The following is a 7,839-nucleotide window of genomic DNA, read 5'->3' as shown; positions in this document are numbered from 1 at the left end:
ATTTATGTACAATGAAATATAATAATTGACAAAACTCAAATTCTACAAGTGCATTAATAACAATAGAAAAGATGAGCATAATAACAAAAACGTATAAATAGAGTCAGAGCAAGAATGGGACAGTCATGAGTGAAATAGTTTCACGCATCTTGATCTAACAAATATATTTTGTTTAATGAATGTCTTAGTTAAGCAGCTATCTAGATAGGGTTCTTGATTTGTTTGCTCTTCTAGTTGCTGAGAGTCAGAGACAAAGAGTTACACAAAATCTTTCCTCCCCTTTGCCCCTGGTCTATAACAATAGGGCACCCTGCAATTTTAGCAGAGCTACTAATATCTGTCAGTGAGGGTTAGCCCCAACAGATAAATGCCTTGGAGCATGAGCAAAACCTAGTAAATTTGCAGTCTTCTAGCCCTGGTCATGCTCCAGTGCCTACATGATTTTGAAAGGAGAAAAATACGTTTAATTTCAATATATTATGATTTGTCTTCAAAACAACAGCACCTCCCCCTTCCGAAGGAACCCTGTCAAGTCTCTTTTCTAATGGCAGCTCAACATTCATTAATCACAGGGATTCATTTCCACATCCAACTTTCTGACATCGTGCTGAGATACAGTCTCATAGTTTGATAAGAACGACTGCTTGAATTGAACAGGATAACAAATATTAGCTTCACAACCCCCTGCATTTCTGTCTTAATAAAGTTCAACTTCTGTATATTCAAGAAGACAATTCTTAAAATCCATCACTTCTTGGTGTTCTCTGCTGATTTGGAATGATGAGTAGCATTCAGCCTGTTCCTGTTTGAACTGCATTTGGCAGTGTACTGTGGCTACTGAGCATCGCATATGCTTTGAAATTGGGGATGGTTGGCTGGCAGAGGGGTGCTATGTGCATCATATATGCTCAGCAACCCACAGTGTAGCTATGATTAACACAGGGAGAAGCAGTCTAGACTCACAACGGCATCTGCCTGTTCTACAAGTAAGTCCTTCGGGGAGGCCTTTTCAAATGATGGACTGCAGGATCTCCAGTCACTTCTATGCACAGAGAAGAAGCAAAGATGAATTGGAACAGAACATTTTTAAACAATCTGACTTTAAAACTTCAGCAAAAATTTCAATAGCAGGCACTGAAGAGGTGATTAAAATCAAGATGTTCAGGAAATTAACTTCAACTTCATTAGAAGGGAATACACAATGCTCTAGGGCATGTTATGTTTAGCACAGCACTGGTAATAGGATTATGAGGGGAGAACTGAACAATCGAGTGAAAGAGAATATGGTCCTTTATATCATGACCTCATTAATAAAACTGCTTGAATTTGCACACTGTCTTTACCTGCATATTAATAGCCCATCATTTCCCTCCAGATTGGCCCCTGGTGTAACTGAGTCCTTGGAGGCATGTATATTTGAGAAGTATAATTCTTCCTCTTTAGGAAATACTTGGGTTGTATTTTTCATTTATATTATAATTTTAACCATTCTCAACTGTAGAGCCCAGGTCTGTTATACAGGAGGCATCATCGATGGGGTATCTGCTCTTCTGCTGATTCATCTGCTGGTCCTTATGACAGGACTGCTCTTGTTTCAGTGATTTACACTGTAGTTTGAAATCAAATAATGTAAATCACCCAGCTTCCTCCTCTTCTACGTTGCTCTGAGCTGCTTGGAACTCTTTGGTAATGTGATTCATTTACAATAAAGCTTCCCACTTTAAAAAAAAAAAGGATGACTTTGTGAGTTTGGTTAAGATTGCACTGATTCTGCAGGCTACTTTTATGACTGTGGAATAACATATAGATAGCTTCTGCTTCCTGGAGTTTTCTGAGCATGCCCATTAGATCAGCATCCCATAGCATCATCAAAGCCCTGTATTCTGTTTACCTTTCTTACTATGTTTTCTGTTGTTTCTGTTCATTGTTTGAAGCCTCTGTGTTCCTACTTATTTCTCCCTTCAATTGTACCAATATTTGATTTCTTGCATATATTTGAGAACTTAGAGGTTTGGCAAACAAAACGCTGCAGTGGCTAAATCTATTTAGGAGATGGTTATATGATTCCTCTCTTGGCTCTTTTTGTTTAAAGCCTCTTTCTGGGAATAGTAGGATATTCTTCTTCTCAACACGCATGGGCTAGATTCTATCCTTTGCATTCATCCTATGATTATTTCTAGGTATAAAATATTTCACACTAGACATCTTTTTGTTTATTGTGTGTGCGTATCTTTGTGGGTGCATAAATGCCAAGAGCCTGTTGGGAGGTCAGAGGACAACTTGCAGGAGTTTGCTAGCTCCTTTCACTATTTGGATCCCAGGGATTGAACTCAGGTCATCAGGCTTGGTGGCAAGTGTCTTCATTTCTTGAGCCTTCTCACTGTCTCCAATTTTCCTCTTTAACAACATACTGCTGTATTCTATTTAAACGTTATGAACTCTGCCTTTTGATTGTACATTTAAGTCCATTTGTATTTCAGTCATTATTGATAGGGAAGAACAGACTTTTGCCATTATTTGTTTATGTGTATCTTGATGCCTTTATCATCCCTCTGTTTACTCTTGCTGCTTTCTTTTGTGTTATGATCCTTCATATTCTCAGCAGTAACTATTGACTTCTGTCTCCTTTGCTTTAAAAAAATTCACTGTGTGTTTTTTAAAAAAAGTATAGAAATTGCCATTGCAACAACATACAGTCTTTTAAAGATAAAGCACTCTCTTTCGATACTAAACTGAACTGCAACCTCATACAAAACACTACCCCATATCAGTGTCAGTTTTTCATCTTGATTTATTTTTTTATGTTGTTGGTATTTAAATTATATGTGTTAACATTATTGTAACAACAGTTACTGCATCTGTCTGTATGTACTCCTTTACCTTAAAGTTTTGTACAACTTCTTCCTTTTTGTATTTTCTTTCTTTTTACCTTTTCTCCCCATTTTGTCTTGCAGGACCCTCTTCTGTGGTTCTTATAGATTGTGGCCAATGATAATGAACTCTCTTCATTCTTGCTTATTTTTAAAACTTTTAATTTCTCCTGGGAACAAATATGCTTTTTAAGCATAGAAAATGTAGGAAAAGATAGATAGGCAGGAACAGACTCACAGAGGGAAACAAAGTTACTTGACATTGCAGTTTGCAAGAACTCTGGAGTGATTCCCCTCCCCCCCATGCTGGTTTGGATGCCCAGACTCTTTCATGGCTGTAGCTAGAAGGGAATTCACGAGCAAAGTACACATAAACCTAATGACATTTTTCCAAAGAATCTTCAAATTCTCTCAGATAAGGAACGCTTTCTATATTGATATTAAATTCCTCACGAATTTCAGATACCAAATTATTTCCTATCTGAGTCAATGATAAGATAGTTTTACCCTTAATCTATAAATAGAAAAACACTGTCACTTCTGGAAGTGATGAAGTGCTTGGGGAATACAATGGCCTCCACTGTAACAGACTTTATCTGCTGTAGTCACAAGACATTCATTTTGCCCTTTCTAAAGACTGTACTGGATGCCATTTAATATAAATATCTTTTATTTGTGTTTAAATCTCCTTGGCATATTGGTAATTCTAAACACCTGCTTTATCTCCACACACTTTGGCTTCAGGAACCCTCCTCTTCCTATCTGAGCCACAACTATTTAGCAGTTGCAGGGGAAGCACTCTGATCAGGGCTTGATGCTGAAGCTTTTACTTCTTGTTTCCCCAGGAACACTGCCACCCTTCTGTAACATAGCTTCTCCTTTGGTTTATCCAGAGTATTCCTTTTCGTGAACTGCTCACTTCCCAGGAACGAGCTGACTTGTTTTCCAAACCTCGAGGAAATTGCCTCCTTACTAGAATTGATAAGAGGACCTGCCTTAGAAGATTGAGCAAATTAAATGAGTTATTATAACATACAGTGTTCAGCACACAGTTAGTTACTTTATTATCATAATTGAGGTCACTGCTATGTGAAGTGCACAATCATAAGCTACCACAAAAGACATTTATAACATATGAATGTCTGTCCCATGGCTGTGAGACATTCCTGTAAAAACCAATAGAGTGAGAGAATGCAAGCTTAGGAGGTTTACATGCCTAAATCTCACAACCACCTTTAAAATCAATTTCCAAACATAAAATCTTGACCTTGGTTTAGAAACAAATGGAATTCATTTGTAGGCCCTGCTTGTAAGCTTTACTTTCTAATGGCTCCTCTCACTCACCAATTATCTTTAGTGATTTAGTTATTGTTTCAAGGTCCCCACAGATTGCATGCAAATAAAACTGTCCAGGGCATCAGAGTGGAACATGATTCCATTGTAGTGAACTTCCTTAATTGTGTGTTCTCAGTCACAAAGGACATTCTCACACTGCACAGTAGTCAGAAAATATTACATCTTATTTACTCTGCTTGAGCCTAAAGGAACACAGGCAGAACCAGAGAACTCAGAGTAAGAAAAAAAAGGATTGAACTAAAACAATTTAGTGTGTGTGTGTGTATCTATGCATGTGTGTGGATTTATGTGTGTAGTAATATATACATTTTTTTGTGCATATGTATGAAGGCCAAAGTTGATACTAGGAATCTTCTTCAACTGATATACACCTTATATTTTCTTTTAGTGTCTCTCACTGATTCTTAAGCTCACTGAGCTCAGTCTGGGTGCCCAGCAAATGCTAAGGATGTGACTGTCTCTACTTTCAGTGTGGAATTACAGATGTGCATAGGAATGTCTTACATTTTACGTTGTTACTGGGGATTTGTACTCTGATTCTCATGCTTAGAAAGCATTCTAGAAACCAAGTCATCTTCCCAGTTCCTGTAATACAATTTGTCAATGCTCTGATTAAACAATCAGTGAATCAATCTATTCTAATGATCTCTCATCCCAAGTGAATGCCAAAATGTTAACGCAATCTAAAAAGCTATCAAAATGTTATTTCACTCATGGTAAGAATTTTTGCCCTTTAATCTCAGGATCCTTTTCATACTGTCTTCTGTTTCTGTAGGTAATTTGAATAGGTGTATAGTGTTTATTTTTTCTGTAGAAATAATTAGAATATTTGAGAAACTGAACCAATCAAAGAGTCCATATTGATAAAAGGTTTCTTTGTTCCGTTACACAGAGCCAATTTGAAATCGTTCTTTCTCTTCCCTGAAGAGCAAACTATATATAGCTGAGAATGTTTCTTACGGGTCCCAAGAAAGCATGTGTTGATGAGGATTTATCACTACACACAGATGCCTGAACTTGACCCTTCCAGATCCTTTATGATTTATCTACAAGGAACGAAGCCCCATGGAAATTTATGGGGCTCTGTCCCTGGAAAAAGCCTCAATAAGACAGTACTTGCCTAGCCAACAAGGCAAGAGGTTTTGAATACAGAGCCATATCATTTTGGATTAGCACTTTTCCTTGCACAAATTTTCTGACTAGAGACCTTGATATTACATGCAGAGTTCTATGGCTTGTATTGGGCAACAATTTTACTGTTTACAACAGCAAATGAAATCCCATTTGGAGCATGCTTATTTGAAAGTTGGCACATTTGAGAAAATAAAAAAAAGAGTAAGTAGACATACTTTTAAGAAATGGAACATATAAGAACGGTAAAAATAAACTAGTTTTTATGATCCAGTCATGTTTATCATTATTGTTTTGGCTTTGTGTCTATAAGATTCCACATAAGAATGCCAGGGACAATGGGTTTTTCTGTTTTTTCCAGTCATCAACTACAGTTAAACGTTTTTCATTGGGTGAACAAAGATGTAGGGAATCAGGGGTGCATAACTTTAGAGGTACTAGGTTGGTTTTCTCGCATGGGTTCCAACATCTTAGTAAAACTAGGTTAAGGTGTTTCTGTTAATGACTTTGATATAGAAAATCCTCAGCAACAATTTAAAGTTTAGAAAGGCACACTTTTTTATTTTAGTTTATATTTAAATTTTGCCAAAAAAAAAAAAAAGAGGTACTGGGGCTGCTAGTGACAGCCTGGAACACACTCAGGAGGCAGGTGATGCAGATGGAGAGTCTTCTCGTTACTCCGTTTATGTAAAAAGTTGTCTTACATTTGAAGTCATTATCAATATTCAATGACTCAAATATGTCCGAAAGCCAAATCTCCCCTCCAGGGATGAGCAGCCCTGTGTGGATAAAGGTCACGTGACAGGAGATCATGTCCATGGGCTTAGATCTGTGACCTATAGTTATGAAAATGTAGAAAAAAAGGAGAAACATATTGGCCAGGACCCCAAGTCCAGCTTGGAAATTAAGGATATTCTTTAATGAGGACATTAAGTGGAAAGTGTATTAACCTTAGGAACATGAAATTAAAAAATAAAATTTATGCCCTGACAATGCTGAAGCATGGATATATATATGGCAGTTCTGTTGACCTTGTCCACATTGGGTTTCATGGTCTAAGCTGATGACCACAAGTGACCAGGTCTCATCCTCAAGAGGCCACCAGATCCCATTACAGATCGCTGTGGAAATGTATTTCAAATATCTGAAAAAATAATAGAGTATTCACCAAACTTATGATTCACTGGTATGTCCATATAAACATTCTGTTTTAACTATTTATTCTTGATTAACTATTGGTGGAGGGCTTGTAGTAATAGGAGCGGTGGGGCTGCGTCCCCAGCACCCCAGCTGCCTGCTAGCTTATGCTCCGAAATAACAACACACAAACTGTATTCATTTAAACACTGCTTGGCCCATTTCTATCTAGCCTCTTCTAGGCTAATTCTCGCACCTGTACTAGCCCATTTCTAATAATGTGTGTAAGCACCCCAAGGTGCACTTACCGGGAAGATTCTAGCCTATGTTCATCCTGGGTCGGAGCTGCCTGGGAGAGTGGAGCCTGGCGTCTCTGCTCCAGAGAGCAGAGCTGTCAAGTCTCTCCAGGAGTAGAGCAGAGTCTGAGCTCACTTCCTCTATCTCCCAGCATCCTATTCTGTTTACTCCTCCCACCTATGTTTTAATCTATCAGGGCCAAGGAGTTTCTTTATTTCTTAACCAATGAAATCAACAGATTGATATATGACACTCCCACATCAAGGGCCTGCTTGTTCATTCTAGCCACCTGACTGCTCAGCCCCAAAATAACCACATGGAATTTATTCATTAAATTACTGCTTGGTCCATTAGCTCTAGCTTCTTATTGGCTAACTCTTACCCGTTTTTATTAATCTGTGTATTGCAATGTGGCAGTGGCTTACCAGGTAATCCTGGTGTCTGTCTGTCTTTGGTGGCTCCATGGTGTCTCTCTGACTCTGAGAAAGGCACACTTTTAATAGTTGAGTCAGGGACTAATTGAGGGCAGGGAACAGGAACAATGGTAACGTGGGTATTGCTGGTTGATGTACCTCTCTTGCTAGATAGCTTGGGATCAAAGCTGATAATTAATCTTTGTACCCTTTTCTGCCCCCAGCTTCCTGATATGATTTAAAAAGAAAACAGTTAATGGGTAGGTATGCTACCTGAGAACTTAATTTAGACATGGGTGACTTTTTTCATATGTAAAAGCTTAAATCTGCAATTCTTTTAAGATTATTTTATAATATTAGCTTTTGAGATAAATAATAGAGTGATTTGTCCTTTCTTTGTAACCTCAGAGTGCAGCCTGTCAGTAAAAGAACTGGTTGCAAAAAGAATACCTTTCTTGCTTATATTCGGTTAATCTATAACAAGTTGATTGGATGTGAGTGTATGTGGGTTTCTGTGAATAGTTTTTCACCTGTAATATGTAAAATGTTTAATTATATAAGCATATGGGATAATTTTTGTTTTTTTTTACTTGTATTCATTGTAATCCTTCACTTGAAAAAGTAGAAAGTGATCA

Source organism: Alexandromys fortis, unplaced genomic scaffold (assembly GCF_014885135.2).
Source record: "Alexandromys fortis isolate MF-2015 unplaced genomic scaffold, M_Fortis_MF-2015_v1.1 scaffold_31, whole genome shotgun sequence".
Taxonomy (NCBI): domain Eukaryota; kingdom Metazoa; phylum Chordata; class Mammalia; order Rodentia; family Cricetidae; genus Alexandromys; species Alexandromys fortis.
The sequence above is the reverse complement of the archived record's forward strand: the minus strand, read 5'-3'. Positions refer to the sequence as shown.